General features: G+C 49.7%; 1 protein-coding gene and 1 pseudogene across 2 annotated transcripts in view; both read left to right on the top strand.

Annotated features, from left to right (window-relative positions):
* Positions 1-23,778, top strand: part of TNPO3 (transportin 3) — a 1,270,791-nt gene that overhangs the window by 817,264 nt on the left and 429,749 nt on the right. The window lies entirely within an intron of this gene.
* Positions 5,696-11,831, top strand: LOC147750967 (uncharacterized; annotated as a pseudogene).

Here is a 23,778-nt window from a genome sequence, read left to right as displayed (position 1 = left end):
AACCTTCTGGAGCTGCGGGCGATCCAACTTGCACTGAAGGCATTCCTTCCCTTTGTCCGGGGAAGTGTAGTGCAGGTGTTCACGGACAACACCACCGCCATGTGGTACTGCAACAAACAGGGCAGGGTGGGGTTGTGGACCCTTTGTCAGGAGGCTCTGCCGCTCTGGACATGCTGGAACATCAGGGCATCACCCTTGTGGTTCAACACCTGGTAGGTTCTCTGAACGACAGTGCGGACAAACTCTGCCATCAGTGCATGATGGCTCACAAGTGGCGTCTGAACTCTGACTTGCCGCAAGGTCTCTTTCAGCAGTGGGGAGAGCCTTGGTTATATCCGCCATCGAAGAGAACGCGCAATGTCATCAGTTCTGCGCGTTGGAATTTCCAAGGCGGCACTCGCTCGGAGACGCTTTTCGTCGTGAGTGAAGTTGCGGTCTGTTATACGTCTTTACGCCTTTACCACTTTTGCCCAGAGTACTGAAGACGATCAGGCGCGACCGGGCCCAAGTCATCCTTGAGTTTTCGGATTGGGCTTGAAAATACTGGTATCCTGAGCTACTCAGTCTGTCAATCGATCCTCCGATTCGATTGCCTCTTCAGGAGGATCTTCTGTCACAGCAACAGGGGACGGTCCTCCACCCGAACCTGTCCAGCCTCCACCTACATGCGTGGAGATTGAGCGGCGACTGTTGATGCCATTTGACTTGCCTCCTGAAGTCTGTGATGTTATTCTGGCAGCCAGGTGTCCCTCCACAAAGACGGTATACGCCTGCAGGGGGAACAACTTTGTGGCATGGTGTACAGCAAAGGCTGTGGATCCCCTTTCCGGCCCTCTTTCTGAGGTTCTCCTCTTTCTGCTTCCCTGGCCCAGCAGGGCTCAGCTCTGGTCACCATCAAGTGATATCTTTCAGCTGTTTCAGCCTTCTTGAGGCTTCCTGATCAGCCTTCTCCTTTCAAGTCCCCTGTTGTAAATACATTCTTGAAGGACATTTGTGGGAAGTTGGCCTGATACATAGTGCTCACTATTCTAGTGATCACTGTGTATCATACCAAACGACCCTTATTGATGATTGGTTGTAAGTCAACCTTATAGACCAGCTATCCTGGTAGCATGGACAAGAGCAGTCTTTAGGCTAGACTCTAGAGGGCGTGTTAAGCCAGCTGTTATACCATCACATATACCCCTTGAACACCAAGTGAAAGGACACCACACAAGTTGTTATGAAAATAAAAGGATATTTATTTATAACAAGTCTACCCTGAACTCTTTGAGTCAGGGAGCTAAGCACACAACAAAACTCTAACGAAAATACTTTAAGTTGCACAATTTACACAAATGCCCGAGGGGCACGAAAAACCATATACTACAAAAGTGGAATGCAAAATACTAGCAGGTAAGTAACAAGATCCAGAGGCTTCAGGGTCGCTAGGACTACACTACAGAACCCTAAGGTTAGGAGCCGGAGGCCTAGGGAGATCGGGTGCATAGTGTGCACTCTCACGCGGGATGCGGGACAAAGTCTATGGATACTAGTATTTCGTAAAGTTACAGTTATCGGACGAATCCGACTAGATAGGCTGAAAACGAAAAATGATCTGGACACTTAGATAGTGAACCTACGTTGGGGCACCGAAATGCTCAGGTTACCTAGCCCAGGGGCTGCGGCTGCATAGGGTTCAAAAGACGTCGGGAATCCTCGTTACAGTCTATGGAGCCTGAAAGAAGTTGTTGCTGGCAGGCGACCAGTGAAGAAGTTCGATGTGATCCAAGCCTGGATCGGTGATGAAGACGACCTGAAAGCAGAGGGGACTCAGTTCTTAATCACTAGCCAGTGATAAGGTGGGCACCAGGATGGCACCGGATGAAGTCACCTCGACCAGGTGAGTGGGCGACGCTGGGCTCTGCAGTCTCTCGGACCAGGAGGCGTTGTCGGCGACCAGGATGGAGGTGCGAGCTGTCCCACGAAGGTGTCTGCTGTTGGCGATGCTGGACCCAGGATTGGGGCAACAAACCTTGGCAAAGGCAAGCCCATGCGGTGGACTCAAGATGGCGTCTGGAGTGGACCTGGAGGGTCCGGGGTGCTCCTCTCTTGGAAGGGAGCAAGGGCCAGTCTGGAGCAACCAGACCAGTGATGCAATCGTTGTGGTTCGTCGTCAGGAGGGCCACTAGCCAGCAGGCAAGTGACCGGACAACGCGGTGAGCAGCAAAGAGCATAAGGGCCCCACGCAGATCTCGTGGATGCTGGGGGGCTGGACTTCGGTGCTGGAGCTGCTCAGGGTTAGGGCTTCTCAAACCCCAAAGCACTCACTCGAGGATCCCTCGGCGGTCGTGCTGGATAAGCGTCGTGCAGTTTTGAAGATGGCCGGTCCCTTCAGGTCTCGTCGCACCCACGAATCTCAGCTGGGCTGATGATGCAGGTAGAGGTCAGAGATGCCAGGGAATCCGGGTCTCGTCGAGCTGGGCAGTCTTGATCCGGAGGATGGACTTACAGCAAACCGCAAGCGCTTAAATGGTGCCCGCTTGTGCAGGGTGGCTACTCCTTAGCCACAAGGGAGAGTCTTCAGAAATGTTCAAGAGTTCTTTCGCGGAAAGTAGTCAAGATTCAGAATTATCTAATTTGGGAAGGGGGCCTGCTCCTACCTTTATTCTAAAAAAAGGGGCTGGCACGCGACTAGGTCCTCACCATGGGTGGGACCAGGAGGGGGGTTGTTACACCCCTCTCCCTTGTCCGGACTTTCCCCAGCTCAGGGGCTGGTGTGCCCCTGGAACTGGTTCAAGCCGGCATATGCACAGTGAGCACCGGGGTGCCACTTGCAGTCACCTTCCTCTCAGCCCTGCCTACCTGGGATACACAAAACCCTGTCTGGGATGGTGCTAGCACCGCCCCTGACAGGAAACCCTTTGTCCAAGCTCTTCTTGCTGGAAGGACTCCCAGCAGCAGGAGGTCAGACTTGTGTCTGTGGTGGCAGCATCCATTTTGCGGAGCTGAGGCTGTGTTAAGCTTTAACCGGGGTTCACAGTTACATACATGTCGTGTCCCTCTAGAAGGGTGGAATGCTAACCCCGTCGCCAGAATTGGCGAGGGGTTAGTATTCCAATTCGTATGACACCTTACTTGACATGTTTTGATAAAGCGATACCAAAGTTGGCAAATAACCGCGAGGATTATAAGGCACTTAAGAGTATATGGTACGCGTTATCATGGAACAGCTATTAGGACTTGGTTCCGCAAGCTGCCAACTGCCTCAGCTCATGCCAGAGCACCATCTCACATAATTCCAAGCACTCTGCCTTCAGGATTGATAAGGCCTGCCATAGGAGTGACTGATAGGAATACATGTGTCCATTTTAGGGTTAGATATAGGAATACTATATCTAAAGCAAAGGGTGATTACACCACCTTGCCCCAGCTGTCGTGCAGCCAGTTGTGTCAGATTTAGATGGCCAGCCAGGGGTGGCATAATACATGCTGCATCCCTTGGTAGGCCCTGGGTACACCTATGCCCTGGGTACCTAAGGTACACTGTACAGGGGCTGATAAGGTGACTCAGTATCCAATTAGATATGTACCTAAGGTACATGGAATCCGTTTTACAGAGAGAGCAGTGGGCCTGGGGCCCTGAATAGCAGGGTCCCAGGCCAACTAAGTCTGAAAACCAGCAAAACACCAGGCAAAAAGTTGGGGGCAACCATTGTCAGGTATCCACCTTCCTACAACATTACTCACATGTTTACTCCTGTTCCCTTTGTAATGCCTCAGTGGGACTTGAATCAGGTGTTAACCTATCTGATGTGTGCTCCCTTTGAGCCACTTCATAACTGTCCTCTTTGTCTTCTGACTCTCAAGACTGCTTTACTGGTTGGCATCACCTCTGCCAGAAGAGTTAGTGAGCTCCAGGCTCTTTCTTCTAAGCCTCCTTTCCTCTCTGTCCATCCGGTCAAAGTTGTTCTGAGGACTCGTCCTTCTTTTCTACCCAAGGTGGTCACTGCCTTAGTCATCGGCCAGACCATTACCTTGCCCACCTTCTTTCCGCCTCCGCATCCTTCAAAAGCTGAAGAGCGGCTCCACCTTTTGGACCCAGAATGTGCGCTTTTCTTTTACCTAAACCGCACACAACAGTTCCGGGTGGATGACCAACTTTTTGTTGGCTTGGTGGGCACGAATAAGGGACGTGCAGTGCACAAACAAACCATCTCTCTTTGGGTCTTTTTGTGCATAAAGCATAAAGATCTGTTATTCATTGGCTAAAAAGGATCCTCCTGAGGGGCTGCACGCCCATTCCACTCGGGCCATGGCGGCTACTACTGCCTTGGGACAGGGAGTCCCTTTGCAGGACATTAGTCAGGCAGCTACGTGGGCCTTCCTGCACACGTTTGCCAAGCATTACTGCCTGGACAGTCACGTCCCGAGAGACGGCTTCTTTGGCCGTTCTGTTCTCCAGGACTTTCTGGTGTGATTTTGTTTCGCAGACCCACCACCGTGGTTGGTATTGCTGGGGTATCTATTCTAAGGTAAGGAATCTAACACTAACGTGTTTCTTTCAGATGCACAAGTTAAGTTCGAGGCATGTGGGTTGCTGAATTCATATCTGTGCATAGATCGCCGCCTAGTGTTGGGTCCGGATGATTGCACATTGTTGTCCTGGAAGAGTCTTAGAAGTATCATGAGATGGGTGGCTCCTCCCCTAGACTACAGTGTGCATGGGCTCCATCCTCAGATTGTTTTTTTCCGCCTTTGGGTTCGGATGTACTTTCTTGACTCAAGTTCGGAATCAATATAAAACACTTTTCACAAGGCCAAAAGGCCTTTGGGGCGTCGGTATTGTCTTTCGTTCGATGCCACGTACTTGATCCAGTTCTTCGAACAGGACGTCGAAGGACGTTTGCCTTTTTCGACACCAAAGGCCCCATCGACGATGGAACGGAGCCCGTTCAAAAGATGCCCCGTTTGCAACTCCAAATACCCTCACATTGATGTGCACCCAATGTGCAATAAATGCCTATACCTGGACCACGACGAGGCCAGCTGCATGGCCTGTTCCAGGTTCTGGTTGAAGAAGACACTTCGGCTTCGATGCGCCGCAAGACAGTCGGCGCAGAAGACGGCGCCCGACCCGGAGAACATCTTAGAGGCTGATGACGACGAGGGCGTCTATGAAGAGGATCCTGAACAACAGTCGGATCCCGCATCGGAGCACAACTCTAACTATGATGAGGACGAAGAAGAAGACTACGTCCATGAGGAAGACGTCGTCGAGGTAGGAGACGACGCAGAGGCCATCGGAGCCGTCAATGACGACTCAAGCGATGAGCAAGGACCAACCGCAGTCGCGGGGCCCAATACTGACACTGTACTTTCTAAGGCTCAGGTCGAGACATCGCCGGAATGCCTTAGCCAAGATCTTCAACCACATTCTACAGCCCCGCGTCCAGGCCCGGCTAAGAATATTTCTAAGGAGCCATCGGTCGATCAACCACAATCAGCGGTGAAATTGAAAGCAAAACCGACAGATGCTAAACCGAAACTGCTAAAGACAGTCCTCGGATCGACGGCTTCGGAGTCTTCGGCTCCAATCAAAACCAAAAGTGTCATCGACCCTTGGGGTCACAAGGGGGCGTCGGCCCAAAGATCGGGGTGCCGAAGCCTGTATCTACGTTCAAGCACGTCGTACTGACGCCGTCGACATCCAAAGATGGCGACACTGGCAAAGGACTCAAGGCTAAGAAGACTCGATCCGAAGCTTCCAGCCTCCAAGCCAATAGTGGGCAAAGCCTTAGAGTCGAAGAGCAAAATTGACCCGAAAGATCATGTCACATCGAAGCAGAAGGGCGTGCCTGCTGCGCACCGGGAGCTCGAGTCAACGCAAGGCCGCAAGCAAACTAGTGATCAGACTAAGTTGGTCGGATCGAAGACCGCGCCGCCCTCGAAGGTCGGTTCGTCTCCAATGCTTACGCCACCAATTAAGTACGGACTGCCCCCGAACGCTCGACCCAAGGCGTTCGAGCCACAAAAAAGCACCGACACGGCCAAAAAGGTGTCGGTAGTATCAAGAAATCAGCCCATTGAGGAGGACGTGGTGTTCCAAGCGCCTTCCTATAATAATCAGTCGAAACTATTCATCGACTCGGATTCTGGCAGACTCACTATTTACAAAAGAAAGATCATCCCAGAAAATCCTTTGGAGTCATACAAGATCCCACTCAAAAAGAAAAGGCATTCTGCCACCTCACCTGTTCTTTTTGAACCTGTGGAGTCCTATGGACAAGAATATGCCTATTCTCCCACACGTACCAATGAGGATGTAGGGGAGGGATAATATGAGGAGGAATTTAATTATCCTATTGACACAGATCACGAGGAACCTCAACCCTGGACTGACCCTGTTGACCCTGGTGAGCTACACACCACGCCTGACACTCAGTCCTATACCGTCAAAACCTCGCCTACTGAAGATACTGCTGCTTTTACCGCATTGATTGAAAGGGCAGCCAATAACCATGACGTGGAAATGCACGCTGACCCAGTGGAGGAAGACGTTTTGTTTGATACTTTCTCAACTTCAAAAAGATCAGTAAAGACATTGCCTATGCTAAAGGGTGTCCTTAAACACGCTGGTGACATTTTCAAGGAGACCACAAGGGCAAGGGTTGTAAACCCAAGGAATGAAAGGAAATATCGGCCTGCACCTGCAGACCCTACGTATATCAAGGGCCAGCTCCCATTGGACTCCCTAGTGGTGGCTAATGCTCGTAAGAGAGCGAACTCTCGTACAAGTGGTGATGCTCCTCCTCCGTACAAAGAATCCAAAATCTTGGAAACTTCTGGCAAACGAGTAGCGGCTCAAGTGGCAAATATCTGGAGGGTCTCAAATACCCAAGCCCTATTAGCCAGATATGATAGGGCTCATTACGACAAGTTAGAGCAGCTACTACAACACCTGCCTGATGCTTATAAGGAGGGAGCAGAAATGCTGATACAGGAGGGGAAGCTGATTTCAAATGCATCTATTAAATGTGCGCTAGATGCATCAGACACAGAAGCTAGCGCCATCAACACAAGTGTGATGCTTAGAAGGCATGCCTTGCTTCGCATCTCTGGTTTTAAGCCAGAGATCCAAACAACTTTACTCAATCAGCCGGTTAACCCTGACTTTCTATTTGGTCCTGAAGTAGACACAACCCTAGAAAAAATTAAGAAAGACACTGACAGCAAAATCCATGGGAGCTCTGCAGTCACAACAGTTCAGGGGTGGTTCCTTTCGTCGCTCCGGTAACAGGGGAGCCTCTAGAGGTCAAGCATCACAGCAAGACCAATACAACAAAGGGGGCACACAGACCACCTATAACAAAAACAATAGGGGTGGATATTGTGGGAACAGCACCAAAGGCAGAGGACGAGGAAATAATAATGCCAGATCCTCCGCCACCAATAAACAGTGACGTCTTGTCACTGCCCCCAGACCATGTAACGCCAGTCGGGGGAAGACTTCAGTGGTTCCTGCCAGTCTGGGAAGGCATTACCACAGACAGGTGGGTGAGACAACTTATCCAATACGGCTATTGTCTGGAACTAAGCTCCACTCCACCCAACATACCCCCAAGGCACCGTCCTATTCTGCAGAGCACATGCACTTATTGCAGCAAGAAGTCATCTGCATGCTGCAAAAAGGGGCCATAGAACTCGTGCCTTTGGAACAGCAGGGTACAGGGGTTTACTCACTGTACTTCTTAATCCCAAAGAAGGACGGGTCTCTCCGGCCCATTCTAGACCTCAGACCCCTGAACCAGTACATGTTGTCAGAACATTTTCACATGCTGACTTTGCAGCAAGTTCTACCATTGCTCAGTCAGGGGGACTTCCTACCAACCCTAGACCTAAAGGACACATATTTCCACATTCCCATTCACCCAGGACACAGGAAATATCTCAGGTTCACCATAAACAACCAGCATTACCAGTTCAAGGTCCTGCCTTTCGGGGTCACTACGGCCCCCAAAGTTTTTACCAAGTGCTTGGCAACAGTGGCTGCGCACCTTCGGAGACCACACATCCATGTCTATCCTTATCTGTACGACTGGCTTGTCCAAACAAAGTCAGCCCAGCAATGTGCCAGCCACATGTCCCGCACGATTCACCTCCTACACAGTCTAGGATTTTCACTAAATTAACCAAAATCACATCTTCAACCCGCACATGTACAACAGTACCTAGGAGCGACAATGAACACTCTGACAGCAACAGCTCAGCCAAACTCTGCCAGAGTCAACAGCATGCAATTGCTGATTCAGAAATTCAGGCCCCAACACTCACTCCCAGCGCAAGTATTTATGCAGCTGATAGGTATGATGGCCTCCTGCATCTTCATAGTCCCTCACGCGAGGCTACACATGGGTCCGCTTCAGGAGTGCTTAGTGCGACAGTGGAACCAGGCACAGGGACATCTCAAAGACCTAATGTTGGTGACCGGTCGTGCATACAACTCTGCATTGGTGGAACACACAAAACCTTTGCAGGGGACTACCATTCCAAGAGCCTGTACCACAGATAGTGCTGACAACGGACGCATCTCTCCAGGGCTGGGGAGCGCATGTCCTCCATTATACAGTGCAGGGTCTATGGACGACGCAGCAGCAGAAGATGCACATCAACCTGTTGGAGCTGGTGGCAATCTTCATGGCAATGAAGGCGTTCAAATTGCATTTGTGCAACAAAGTCGTGCTGATCCGGACGAATAACATGACTGCCATGTATTACATCCAGAAGCAGGGAGGCACACACTCTCCACAATTTGTCACATGTAGCCCAGAGCATGTGGAAGTGGGCCATTCAAAGAAACATGTTCCCCATGGCGAAACATCTCCCAGGCAAGGACAACCAGATGGCGGACCTGCTCAGCAGGCACAGCCATCAGATGCACGAGTGGGAGATACATCCCTCGGTGCTCCAACCGTATTTCCAGCAGTGGGGTCATCCAGAGATAGACCTATTCGCCACACAGGAAAACGCAAAATGCCAAACCTTCGCCGCCAGGGTTCGAGGCATGTGGGCTGCTGAATTCATATCTGTGCATAGATCGCTGCCTAGTGTTGGGTCCGGATGATCGCACATTGTTGTCCTGGAAGAGTCTTCGAAGTATCACAAGATAGGTGGCTCCTCCCCTGGACTACAGTGCGCATGGGCATCGACTCCATCCTCAGATTGTTTTTTTCCGCCATTGGGTTCGGATGTATATTGGTGCAGTCTAGTCTGAATCGATATAAAACTTTCTTAAGGTAATAAGGCCTTTAGTTTTTTCGTCGGTATAGTCTTGCGTTCGGTGCCCGATTCTTCCAGCTCGGTTCAGAGCCGGATTCCAGAGAGCTGCGTGCTTTCGACGCTGAAGGCCCAGTCGACGCCACAGACCTTATCGACGGACCATCATAGACCGGAGTCTATTCAAGAGATGTCCCGTGTGCAACTCCAAGTATCCCCACATCGACGTCCACCCGGTGTGCAACAAGTGTCTGTCGCCGGATCATGATGAAGCCAGCTGCATGGCTTGTTCAAGATTTCGATCCAAGAAGACTCTTCTGCATAGTCGCGCTGCGCGCCAGGAGGCCCAGCAGACTGCACCGGCGCCTGTGAACATATTCGATGCCGGGGATGATGAGGGAGCTGACCGGGAAGTTAGTGAGAACCTGTCTAATTCCGCGTCGGAGGTCGACTACAACTACGACGAAATGCTCGAAGCGGAAGAAGTCGTCGACGAGGTAGGAGACGACGATGGGGCCTTTGGGGCCATGGAAGATAGCTCGAGCGACGAGCTAACTCAAACTGACGTTGGGGCCGAAACGCTTCAAAAGGCTCAGGTCGAGGGATCGCCACTAGGCCTTACCCAAGATCTTCCAGTGGGTTCTACGGCCCCGCCTTCGGGCTCGGCTACGGACATTGCTATTGAGCTGCACCCTGCGAAATCGAAACCGAAAGTGAAGACACCGTTCTCGACGCAAGTGAAAGCACTGGGGCCCCCCTCGAAACCAAAAGTGCATATTGCTTTGGTCGGATCAAAGCCCTCGGACCTGTCGGCACCGACGAAGCAGAAGGGCGTTGTCGGTCCGAAGAAACAGCCCAAGGGCGTCGAGATGAAGTCTTGCACGCCGAAGGCAAAGGTCAAGGCAGTCGAGCCGAGCATATCGGTGCCGAAGACGGTTGACACCAACAGAGGGCTCGGTGATTCGAAGGTTCTCGAGACTCAGCGTCGACAAGGCCAAGAGCGGCCCAACCCACGAGTCCACGCCTAGTGGTGCCTCGAAGGATTCCGTCGACTCGACGCAACCGTCCGCCGCTTTCTCCAAGCAAGTGGCGGACTCCCTGAACCGCATCAAGGACAAGGCCTCAAGTGTCGGGCCAAAAGATCCTCCACCTTCGAAGCCTGTCGATAAACCTCAGAAAGCGTTGACGCCCATTCACTTCACGTTGCCGCCAAAGGCTTTCACCCCTAGGATGGTCGCCACCGTGCCCGAGAAGGTGTCCTCAGTGCCGAAGTCGACGACGGTGGTCCCGGCCTTCAAGCATCGACAATCTTTGTTGGAAGAACAGCAAGAACATTTTATCGATGCCGAAACAGGCAGACTTTCCCTTCATAAGCGGAAAATTGCCCCGGAACAGCCAATGGAGTCCTATAAAATTCCACTGAAGAAAAAGGATTCCACTTCCACTCCTGTTCTTGTGGATCCAATTTCTCCACATGGCCATGATGTCTCACCCACCTATTCAGATGTGGACGCTGGGATAGGTGATGATGATGATGATGAGTACAGCTATCCTGTCTACACTGAGCCAGATGATACCAATGAACCCTTGGCAGCTAGTGCTGACCCAGGTGATCCTCACTCTACCCCAGACACTCAAATGTATGCTGTTAAAACGTCGCCTACAGAGGATTCAGCAGCGTTTAATGCCCTCATTGAAAGGGCAGCTAAAAATCACGACGTCCAGCTCCATGCTGACCCCATTGAAATGGACTTTCTTTTTGACACCTTTTCCGTCTCAGAGAGGACTGTCAAGACTCTGCCTATGTTGAAGGGTGTCTTGAAGCATGCTGGGGAGATCTTTAAAGAGCCTACGGGAGCCAGGGTGATAAACCCTAGAATTGAGAAGAAGTATAAACCGGCACCTAGTGACCTTACTTACATCAGGGGACAGTTGCCTCTGGACTCTCTTGTTGTTTCTAATGCCCGGAAGAGGGCTAACTCACAAACAACGGGTGATGCTCCTCCCCCAGATAAGGAATCTAAGGTGTTTGATGCTTTGGGAAAAGGGTGGCAGCTCAAGTGGCCAATATCTGGCGCATTTCAAATACACAAGCACTTCTAGCAAGGTATGACAGGGCATACTATGACACACTAGAGACCCTGTTGCAGCACCTGCCAGACGAATACAAAGAGGCAGCTGAGATGCTCATCCAAGAGGGGAAGCTGATATCCAATGCTTCTATTAAATGTGCACTGGACGCGGCTGACACTGCGGCCAGAGCTATCAACACTAGTGTCATGCTGAGACAACATGCCTTGCTCAGAATCGCAGGATTTAAGCCGGAGATTCAGACCACCATTCTTAATCAGACAGTTAACCCTGATCATCTATTTGGCCCAGAGGTGGACACCACCTTGGAGAAGATCAAAAAGGACACTGAAACTGCTAAGTCCATGGGGGCTCTGCAGTCCCAGCAGTTCAGGGGTGGTTCTTTTCGTTGCTCAAGCACTAGAGGGGTTTCCAGAGGCCAGCTCTCCCAAGGCAATCAGTACTATAAAGGCAACACGCAGACCTCATACACCAAACAAAGTTGAGGTGGATATCGTGGAAACCGCGCCAAAGGCAGAGGTCGTGGAAACAACAACTCCAGATCCTCCGCCACTAACAAACAGTGACGCCTTGTCACTGCCCCCAGACCACGCAACACCGGTCGGGGGGAGACCAACGGTTCCTGCCAGTCTGGAAGTCCATCACCACAGACAGGTGGGTCACACAGCTTATACAGTACGGTTATTGTCTGGAGTTGACATCCACTCCACCCAACATACCCCCAAGACACCGTCCTATGTCCGCCGAGCACTTGCACTTATTGCAGCAGGAGGTCCTAGTCATGGTGCAAAAAGGGGCAATCGAGCTTGTGCCTGTGCAAGAAAGAGGCACAGGGGTTTACTCCCTGTACTACTTGATGCCAAAGGAGGACGGGTCCCTCAGACCCATACTGGACCTCAGACCCCTCAATCAGTACATCCTGTCGGAGCACTTTCACATGCTGACCCTGCAGCAAGTCCTACCGTTGCTCAGTCAAAGGGATTTTCTCGCAACCTTAGATCTGAAGGATGCGTATTTTCATATTCCGCTACACCCGCCACACAAAAAATACCTACGGTTCACCATCCACAACCAACATTACCAGTTCAAGGTTCTGCCCTTTGGGGTCACCACGGCACCCAGGGTGTTTACAAAGTGCCTGGCGACGGTGGCAGCACACCTAAGGAGACAAAACATTCACATCTACCCTTATCTGGACGATTGGCTCATCCAGGCGAAGTCGGCCCAGCAGTGTGCCGCCCACATGTCCCACACCATTCACCTTCTTCACGATCTGGGATTCTCACTGAATTACCCAAAGTCCCACCTGCAACCCGCCCACATACGGCAGTATCTGGGTGCGACAATAAACACTCTGGCAGCCACAGCACAGCCGAATTCAGTGAGGGTCAACAGCATTCAATCGCTGATACAAAAATTCAAACCTCAACACTCTCTTCCAGCACGAGTGTTCATTCAGTTGATAGGCATGGTGGCCTCCTGCATCTCCATAGTCCCGCACGCGAGACTACATATGCGTCCGCTTCAGGAGTGCTTAGCACGTCAGTGGACTCAGGATCACAGACAGTTGAAAGACCTAGTGTTGGTGAGCAGTCGGGCATACAACTCTCTGCATTGGTGGAATCCACAAAACCTTTGCAAGGGACGACCGTTCCAGGAGCCTGTGCCACAGATCATCCTGACGACCGACGCTTCTCTCCAGGGATGGGGAGCTCATGTACTCCACTACACTGTGCAGGGACTATGGACACCACAGCAAAGGAAGATGCACATCAATGTTCTAGAACTGATGGCTATCTTCATGGCAATGAAAGCCTTCAAAGTACATCTGTGCAACAAAGTTGTGTTGATCTGGACGAACAACATGAGGGCAATGTACTACATTCAGAAGCAGGGAGGAACACACTCTCCACAGTTGTCTCATCTGGCTCAGAGCATGTGGAAGTGGGCCATTCAGAGAAACATCTTCCTCATGGCAGAACACCTACCAGGCAAGGACTATCAGATGGCGGACCTGCTCAGCAGGTACAGCCACCAAATGCACGAGTGGGAGATACATCCATCAGTACTCCACCCGTACTTCCAAAGGTGGGGTCATCCAGAGATAGACCTGTTCGCCACAAAGACGAACGCAAAATGCCGAAGCTTTGCCGCCATGTTTCCACACCCACAGTCGCAGGGCAATGCGATATGGATGAACTGGTCAGGCAAATTTGCGTACGCTTTTCCCCCAGCACCTCTAATACCGCTGGTGGCACGCAAGCTGAAGCAGCACTCGATGACTCTCATCCTGGTTGCTCCAACGTGGGCTCGCCAACCATGGTACACCACGTTTCTGGAACTGTCCGTGGTGCCGCATGAACGGTTGCGCCTCACACCCAGGCTTTTGACGCAGAGCCATGGCGACATTCAGCATCCAGATCTGCAACAGCTCAACCTGGCGATCTGGCTCCTGAGGTCTTAGAATTTGGCTACCTCAACGTACCTCCTGACTGAATGGACATCATCCGGGAGGCAAGGAAGCCCACCACAAGAGCATGCTATGCGGCGAAATGTAAGCGGTTTGTCATTTATTGTGCAGACCACAACATTAACCCGCTGGATGCATCTATTCAAAACATCATTTGTTATCTTTTACATCTATACAAATGTAATCTGGCCTATGCTTCCATTCGTATACATTTATCCGCAATGGCTGCTTATCTCCAAAACAGACAGCACCTCTCACTTTTCAAGGTGCCTGCCATTAAAGCTTTTCTGGAAGGACTCAAACGATTCATTCCTCCGCGGACGCCACCAGCTCCAGAGTGGAACCTCAATGTGGTCCTCACCAGGCTGATGGGTCCCCCTTTTGAGCCACTGCATTCCTGCGAAATTCAGTTCTTGACATGGAAAGTGGCTTTCCTTATAGCGATTACGTCGCTACGACGAGTTAGTGAACTCCAGGCACTAACTATCCAGGAGCCATTTATTCAGATTCATTCTAACAGGGTGGTGCTTCGCACTAACCCTAAATTCCTTCCTAAGGTAGTGTCTCAGTTCCATATCAACCAGACTATAGAACTACCTGTGTTCTTCCAAAATCCATAGTCGCTTGCGGAGAGAATGCTCCACACACTTGACAATCAAAAGGGCCCTAATGTACTACATTGAAAGGACCAGAAATTTTAGGAAGACTAAACAACTCTTTGTTGCCTTTGCGCCACAGCACAAAGGTAACCCCATTTCCAAGGCTGGTATAGCCAGGTGGATCGTTAAATGTATTCAGATCTGCTATCAGACAGCCAAGCGCACTCTCACCATTCCACCGCGGGCCCACTCCACCCGCAAGTTGGGGGCTCTAGGAAGGTGGATACCTGACTATTGTTGCCCCCAACTTTTTGCCTGGTGTTTTGCTGGTTTTCCGACTTAGTTGACCTGGGACCCTGCTATTCAGGGCCCCAGGCCTACTGCTCTCTCTGTAAAATGGATTCCATGTACCTTAGGTACATATCTAATTGGTACTGGGCCACCTTATCAGACCCTGTAACTCAGGGCATAGGTGTACCCAGGGCCTACCAGGGGCTGCAGCATGTATTATGCCACCCCTGGCTGGCCATCTAAATCTGACACAACTGGCTGCACGACAGCTGGGGCAAGGTGGTGTACTCACCCTTTGCTTTAGATATAGTATACCTATATCTAACCCTAAAAATGGACACATAAGATTCCTATCAGTCACTCCTATGGCAGGCCTTGACAATCCTGAAGGCAGAGTGCGTGGAATTATGTGAGATGGTGCTCTGGCATGAGCTGAGCCCGTTTGCAGCTTGCGGAACCAAGTCCTAATAGCTGTTCCATGATAACGCGTACCATATACTCTTAAGTGCATTATAATCCTCGCGGTTATATGCTAACTCTGGTATTGCTTTATCAAAACATGTCGAGTAAGGTGTCATACGAATTGGAATACTAACCCCTCGCCAATTCTGGCGACGGGGTTAGCATTCCACCCTTCTAGAGGGACACGCCATGTATGTAACTGAACCCCGGTTAAAGTTAACTCAAGCCTCAGCATCACAAAATGGATGCTGCCACCACAGACACAAGTCTGACCTCCTGCTGCTGGGAGTCCTTCCAGCGAGGAGAGCTTGGACAAAGGGTTTCCTGTCAGGGGCGGTGCTAGCACCATGCCAGACAGGGTTTTGTGTATCCTAGGTAGGCAGGGCTGAATAGGAAGGTGACTGCAGGTGGCACCCCGGTGCTCACTGTGCATATGCCGGCTTGAACCAGTTCCAGGGGCACACCAGCCCCTGAGCTGGGGAAAGTCCGGACAGGGGAGAGGGGTGTAACCACCCCCCTTCCTGGTCCCACCCATGGGCAGGACCTAGTTGCGTACCAGCCCCTTTCTTTAGAATAAAGGTAGGAGCGGGGACCCTTCCAAATTAGATCATCTTTGAATCCTTAAACTACTTTCTACGAAAGGAACTCAAGACTTCTTCTCAAGATTTCTCGCTTGTGACTAAGGAGTAGTCACCCTGCAGCAGCAGGCACCACCTAAGTATCTTGCGGTTTGCTGAAACGTCCTTCCTCCGGAACCAGACTGCCCAGCTCGACAAGACCCGGACTCCCTGCTCTCTCGGACCTCAACCTGCCTCTACAGCACAGCTGAGACCCGTAGGTGCGACGAGACCAGAGGACCCGGCGATCATCAGAACCAGCACGACACTGAACCAGCACGACCACCGATGGACCCTCGAGTGGGTGCACTGGGGTAAAAGAAGCCCCAACCCCAAGCAGCACGAGCACCGAAGTCCAGCCCCCCAGCATCCACCAGATCAGCGTGGGGCCCTTTTGCTCCGGGGTTGCTGCTACGTTGTCCGGTCACTTGCCCGTTGGCTAGTGACCCTCCAGACGACATCCTACGTTTGTTTCACCGCTGGTCTAGCTCCTCTAGACTGGCCCTAGTCTCCTCCTGAAGGGGACCCTCCTGGTCTACTCAAGACGCCATTTTGTGTCACCACGTGGGCTTGCCGTAGCCAAGGCTTGTTGCCTCCGTTACCGGATCCAGCATGGCCAGCAGCCGACATCCGACGTGGGACAGCTCGCAGATCTCCAGCCTGGTCGACATCAGTGCCCTGGTCAGTGCAGCAGCAGAATCCAGTGTCACCCCATAACGCGAACCCGTGTGGGAAGCTGAGCGCCACTGATCGGAGCGACTGAGAGAGGAGAGACACAATACCCCTCGTTCTTAGAGAAGACACGTGCACCGGGTATCTATATCTGTTGAAACACAACGATAACGGTTAACTAATGCGTTAACATTCGGAGCCAGTTTGGCTTGCTAGACACTGCGAATCAACACTGTAGTATAACTTTGGATACTCTCACAGTGTGGGTGCGGATTAATCGACGCACTTGGTTTTGACAAGGCACTACGGAAGGGTGCCCAATGAAAGTTTTTAATTGACGTGCACTCTGAAAGAGATTGTTTCCCCATTACTCCGTCCTGATGAAGACCCGTTATTGAGGACTTGAACCACCCACTACATGGTTGGGTCGAAACGTCGACGACATTCCCCCTTGGGAGCCTGTACCTACTAATCCCTGTCCCTTGTCCACCCCTTACCCCCTCTCTTCATTGCCAATGGTGCAATTGAAGGACTAAGGAATTGTACATAGTAATTAGCGAGTAAAAAAGAAGTATTTTTTACAAGCAGTACCTAGGACAGGCTCATTATTCTTTTGTACATAAATCAACCACACTTTCTTCTGATCTTCTTGATCATTCACTTGAGCACTTACTTTATCTTTCTCTGTGCACGTTCTCTTTTTAAAAAAATGTATTTTTGCTTTATGATTTGTGTAAATACATGTACATAGATACATTGATTTTCAAACATTACTGTATATTATATTAAATTAATCGTCCCATTTGGACCTTCTTTGGTTTCATTGGTTATTTGACACATATTGTAATGATAATTCTTTGAGGTTGTGGGCTATTATCCTCTATACCATTAAGACTACAGATTTAGTCTGGATTTGGAGTCAATTAACTTGATTGAAGACTATGATTATTCTTATTGGCAAAATTATGTCGAGGACCAGTTGTTGTCTGTACTGCTGAATACCCAGGTCCTTTGACTTCATTGGGTCAACCCCTGTTCTATAACGAGGGATAATCACTGTCGGATTGGCAAAGAGATTCCCGAGGCCCAGAGTTTCCAATACGGACTTGACATAACTTAGCCACGGGATTCGCGACCATTTTTCTCTGCCCAAGCAGTCCTTCATTATTTCCCTGCTTCAGCTCGCCTCTGGGTTTACCCAGATTTTGAGCCAAGCTAGGATTGGCCTAACCTTCACTGAATCTTCAAGGTAGGGTATCCCTAACTCCCTGTGTGCAATTGCAGCAGCTAGACTATGTGGAGCTTTCAGGACGGAGCATAGATATTTATTCTCCTCCCGCTGCAGTTGGCAAGTATTTGCAAAGCCCCACACCTCTGCCCCATAAATGACTTTAGAGCAACACATTGAGTTATACAAGTTCATCACCTGTTCAGGGCACCACCTCCCCAGCCTTCGACCATAACCTGCAATTGCCCCGTTAGTGACATTCATTTTACGGCAACGTTCCTCCACCAGGCAGTTAAATTTTAATAACCTGTCAAATAGTAAGCCCAGATATGAGAATGATTTAACCTTTTCTATCTTGTGGCTCCCTATCATGAAGGTACATTTGGTGCAGGGTTTTTTGCCAGCGGATAAAACATGGGATTTACCCAAATTAACAGAAAGGTCTAATGAGCCCATAAAGGATACAAAACCATCAATTAAAATCTGTAAACTCTTTGGTGTGCGTCCGAGGAGGACTGCGTCATATGCGTAAAGTAACACAGGAACATGACACGTCCCTACTCGTGGACAATCAGATCCCAGCTGCAAGAGATACTGCTCCAGATTATTAATATAAAGGGAGAATAAAAAAGGCGCAAAGATGCAGCCTTGGCGTACCCCATTTCTGCAGTGGAAGGAGTCAGTGCATCCGCCCTCCATATTATACCTGACTTGCGCTGAGGTATTACTATGCAGTTCTCTTAAGATGTTAATGAGGCCGACCTCTATCCCCATACTGGTCATCATATCCCAAAGCTTGCCCCTATTAACGTGATCGAAAGCAGCTGCCAGATCTATGAACCCCATATAAAGGCATTCATCACTGGCCATAGTATATTTGGCTGCTAGCATATAGAGGTTCAAGCATTGGTCACTCGTGGAACGACCCATCCTGAAACCATACTGTGTCTGAGATGATATATTTTACTTCTATCCACTCTGACAACCGGTTTAGTATCCCCCTTCTCAGAATTTTTGCGGACACCTCAATCAGAGAGATGGGGCGATAGCATTGAGGGTCGTCCCTGCTACCCTTTTTAGGTCTCGCCTGTCGATGCGCATCGAGCTTGCGAGACTATGGGGGCTTAACCACTCTTTAACTGACTTGCAAGGAATCGTGGCGATTCCTTGCAGTGCCCGTGACTTTTAAGCTCAATGCGCATGCGCATTGAGCTTAAAAGCGCGTGCACATCAGTTCCCTCAGCCGCACTCCAGGCCCCCGCTCCGCCCCCTCCCCTGCCCGCCGTGTCGCATTTCTCCTCCCCCCTCCCCTTATCTGCCGTCCCTTCGTCTGTTCCCTCTCCCCGCTCCGCCCCCTCCCCTGCCCGCCGTGTCGCATTTCTCCTCCCCCTCCCCTTATCTGCCTTCCCTCCGTATGTTCCCTCTCCCCGCTCCGCCCCCTCCCCTGCCCGCCGTGTCGCATTTTTTTTTTAAATCCCCACTTCCCCCCTACCCCCCAGCAATGCCAACACTGTTTTTCTGTCGTGTTTTTCTTTCAGTATGCCGAAATGGACGATATGCAATCTGACTCTCCTGGTTCCTAACCAGGCTACGCATCCAAGTTTTTAGAATAGTTCACAGTGGTTGTGGCCAAGTAGATGAATGAACAACTTGTCTAGCATGAGCCGTTCTTGGATTTGACTTCGCAATGTTAGTAAACTACGCTGGGGTAAAATGTCAACCAGTGTTACCATTCAGTATGTGTCCGTGATCCCGCCTACGTTTAAGCGCTATACTTGCCCAACTTCGGTTTGATTAATCTTGTGACCGTTAACACCAGTCTGCTCTAAGAACTTGCTGTGCTTTGATCATTCTTTACTCTTTTGTAGCGTGTTTTGTGACAGCGTTCTTGGGGATGGCACTCAGTAGCTGCTGTTTGCACAAAGATCTCTGCAGCGGAAATGCAACCCGCTAATGCATTTAATTGCTCTTAATAATGTGTAGCTCTCCTACGCTACAAGTGGTATTCTTTCACTTCCCTTTAATGCTATTCCCTACTAACTTGTTTTTTGTTTGCTTCCCGTCACGATACACCCCCTCCCAGACCCCTTACATGCCTCTCTCCCCTCCAGTGTTGCTCTCTCTCGTCCATTTTCTTCTCTCCCATCCTGCGCTGCTCTCGCTCTCAAGCTTGCACAGAATGGCAGTGGCTCCATTTCTGTCGGGTTTAATTCATGTGGGGCATGAGTACCTTTCCCGTTTTCGCAGCTGAATTATCTTTTCATTTGTCTTTTCACATGTAGAGCGCACACCGCCACTGCTGAAACCCATTGCCACTGCAGACATACTCACTCGGACATCTGATGGCCACCACAGACGTGCCCTCGCTGTGCAGACATGCCCACACTCCATCGGATTATTGGAGTGCACAAAAAAACACTTTTTCTTCTAATCCACTGCAGCTGGTTAGATCACTTTACCTCCCTACCTTCAGAAGCCTCAGATCCAGTGTCGGAGGTTTAGTTAGCCCTTTTCAACATCAAGCAATTGTCACCCTGCTAATTAAGAATACTTATGATTGTCCATTTCATCTCACTATGAAGATTTCAGACCCAGTACAATCAAGTCCCTTGCACAAGGAGTGAATAGAAAATACCAATACTTTCCATTGAGGAAAATTAAATATCCATCAGCTGCTTAAAGTATGCCATAGACTGCACAGCTTCAGAATTCTTAGTCTGTGTGGCTCCAACATTTCAGATTATTCCTGACCTTTAAATCCTCTCAAAAGAGCATAACCAAAGCACTTGGAACATAAAAAAGTTCAATAGGGGTGTTTGAAACTTTGGGAAAGTTACACTGAATTACATGAAACTTAACTCCGTCATTGAACGCTCTATTTTAGCATAAAGTGCAATTTGACACGAGAGCACATTTCCCACTGAAAAAAAGCGCAAAAACAGAAGTGCCACAAGCAACAGCTGCTTGCGTTCTGACCGTTCACATTGGTGCAGGGAGCTCCGTGTCAAAGCTTGCCGCAAACGACATAGAATTCCATGACGTAATGATATAATTTTGGGAATCTCATGTCACAAGCATAATGTGAAAAGCCTGAAACTACATGAATAACATTGCATTGCATTATTTCAATTTCGCCGGAGCATAGTTTTCATTGCAAGAGTGATAAATGTGTATAGAAGCTGCCACTCAGTTGAGGACAAGGTCTGGAAGCTGTGCGGGAGAGTAATACTGTGCAGGCCAGGGCTAAGCTATAGGCCGCCTTCTGAGTAATCTCCAGCCATCGCCATCTGTTACCCCTCCCCAGCACCTCCCCTCTCTTCCCGCACACAGCCTTACTCGCATTTCTCCTCCCCCTCCCCAGCCGCCAGCACCTCCCCTCTCTCTCCCTGCACACAATTATCCCGCACGATGTTTCTACCCACATGCTAGTCGGTTGCTACACACAACCCCACACACAACCCCCCACACACAACCCCACTCACCCCCAACATACCCACCCCACCCCCACACACACCCCACACATACCCACCCCACCCCCACACACACCCCACACACCAACATCACTATGCGGTACCACAGTATCACTGAACGCCACAGCAACACTCCCCACCACAACAACTGGCACTTCTTGGGTTGCCTTGTCCTACAGCTAAATTCGAACTGTTCTGAACTAGAGTCTCATAATTCACAATTTTGCTGTAAAACGATCAAAGAGGTACTAACTTAATTTCGACATTATTGAAGTGCAGTTTATCTTGTCATCCTCAGTACTTCGTACATCTCTCTAGAGATGTGGCATAACGACCAGAGCTGCCATCTAAGACACGTAAATACAAAACATGTTGCATTACAAATGCTATAGGTGTCACATTCGCCAAAGTTATAACTATTGCCATTGTAAATGACAAAGCTATCAATTTAGCTATTTTAAAAACCAACACTTAAATAAAATATTTGTCATTTACAAGACCAATAGCTCCAACTTTTCTAATGCGAGACCTATTGCATTTCCAATGCTTGTTGAAAATAGGAACAATGATAGCTGTTGACCAGGAGGGCGGTAAGCCACAGTGGATTGCAGTATTAATAACTCTTGTCATTATAGGGGCCCATAATTCCACAGAATTTAGGAACAAATCTGGCGGGATTCCATCTGAGCCTGGGGCTTTGTTTTTAGACAGCCACTCAATCCCGACCTTGATTTCCTTTAGTGAGAAAACTACGGGCTGACCTTGGTCTACATTCCCTTGTTCATACTGTACGCCCGTTTCGTGGTTATCTAGACCCCTGTAATGAGTAATCCACATGTCAGGTGTGATGCTTGTTCCTAATTTGGGGGCCGTGTCATCCTGGAAAGTGGGTCTGTTGATAATTCTCCAAAATTCTGTCATGTCCCTCTTTTCCCCCGCCTCCCTTAGGTCCGCCCAACCTTCTGCTTGTAATGCCTTTTTCCTTCTGCTCAGCTCGCACTTTTATTTTTTTCTACAGGAGGCGACTCGTTTGACGTCCCTTGGCCTTGTTTTAATACTATCTTTGAGCTCCCTCAGGGCTTTGGAGCAGTCTTGGTCAAACCACCGCGGCTGACTACCAGTCTCTTTTATCGGGGGGCTAGTCTTTAACAGCCCATCTACTAAATGTGCAGGGTGTTCGAATGCTATGAGTAGCTTCTGCCCTTCTATTGTCACGTCTAGACACGCCTCAAAAGCTGTTTTCCCCTTCTCCATCAGTGATCTATAAAACCTTTCTCCATCAATCTTAGACCACCTTCGGCGTCTGCCCTGATCAGTGACCCTCTCAAATACCGCTACGGGCTTTCTCCCGCTGGGAGCGACCCGATAGGGTACATCTAACACCAAGGGGTTGTGATCACTAAACGGGTTCCAATCAATCCCAACCCTGGAAATTCTATTTTTAAAAGCCCTTGAGGCGAGAATATAGTCGATATACGATGAACTTCCTCTACCCTTGAAAGTAGGTGGCAGGATCTCATCCTGTGGTATATGCACCATATCCATGGTGTGAACCAAATCCTGATTCTGCAAGTATTTTGTTGAAGCATCACCTTCTAGTGAGTGCTCAAAGTGGGCTTCATTATCCTCTGGGCATCGCGACCATGTCTCATCTATTGGGAAAAGGGCTGGGCAGAGGTGACAGTTAAAGTCCCCCATGACCAAACTATTTTGGGCATGGGTCCTGGCTTCCCAAGTAGAGTCTTGGCACAATCTATACTCCAGTTCTCTTATCAGTGCATTGCATCCCCCGCCCGCCACATTATTGTAAACATTGAACATTGTCAGTTTAAGTCCTTTACCCTTGAGCCGCACCTCTTGGATATCATGAGAGTTACAATTTGAGGTCGACCATGTGCCAGGGAGGTTCAGGTCCACATATACTGATAACCCACCCATAGCCCTCCCTGATCTAGATTTCCCTGCTGGGACAAAGAAAAATGTGTACCCTTGTATGTGTAGTGAGCTGTTATCGACTGCCCAAGTTTCCTGTAAGCAGATTATAGAGAATTTGCTTATGTACTGGCGCCATTCTTTGTTATTAATTTTGGCAGCCAAACCCGCTATATTCCAGGACACAATTCTGACTACCTCTTCTGCTACCTCCCCCCTTTTGCATCCCCAGCCTGAAACTTGTGCATGAACTGGTTGCCCCTCATCTTCAGTCACGTTCTCAATCACTATATTTTGGGACCAAGTATGCTTTGTGGAAGGAACATGTACATTACTAGTTTTGGTTGGCTCTACAAGTAGGGAGGGGACCTTTTGTGGTCCAGCGACTTCATTATCTGCTATACCCCCTAGGCAAAGTCAATCGACTCCCTCCATGCCCGCTAAAGCTGCAAAGCGATTAAAAGTGGGCAAGGAGTAGTCAGCTTGATGGTGAAAGAATGGTCTGGAACCACCTTCCTGCATTTGAAATGAGGGCCCAAAACCAAAATTCTGATGACAAAGTGAGGGGCTCTGTTGATAAACCAGGGGCCTGAGATTGGATATCGGAGCAACTATTCCTCTAGAGTAAAAGTAAGTCAGATCACGTACAGTAATTGAGTTACCAACATTTTTTTGGAAACCCATTTACAAT

This window comes from Lissotriton vulgaris, chromosome 1_1, assembly GCF_964263255.1.
Source record: "Lissotriton vulgaris chromosome 1_1, aLisVul1.2, whole genome shotgun sequence".
In the NCBI taxonomy this organism is placed as follows: domain Eukaryota; kingdom Metazoa; phylum Chordata; class Amphibia; order Caudata; family Salamandridae; genus Lissotriton; species Lissotriton vulgaris.
The sequence above is the reverse complement of the archived record's forward strand: the minus strand, read 5'-3'. Positions and strand labels throughout refer to the sequence as shown.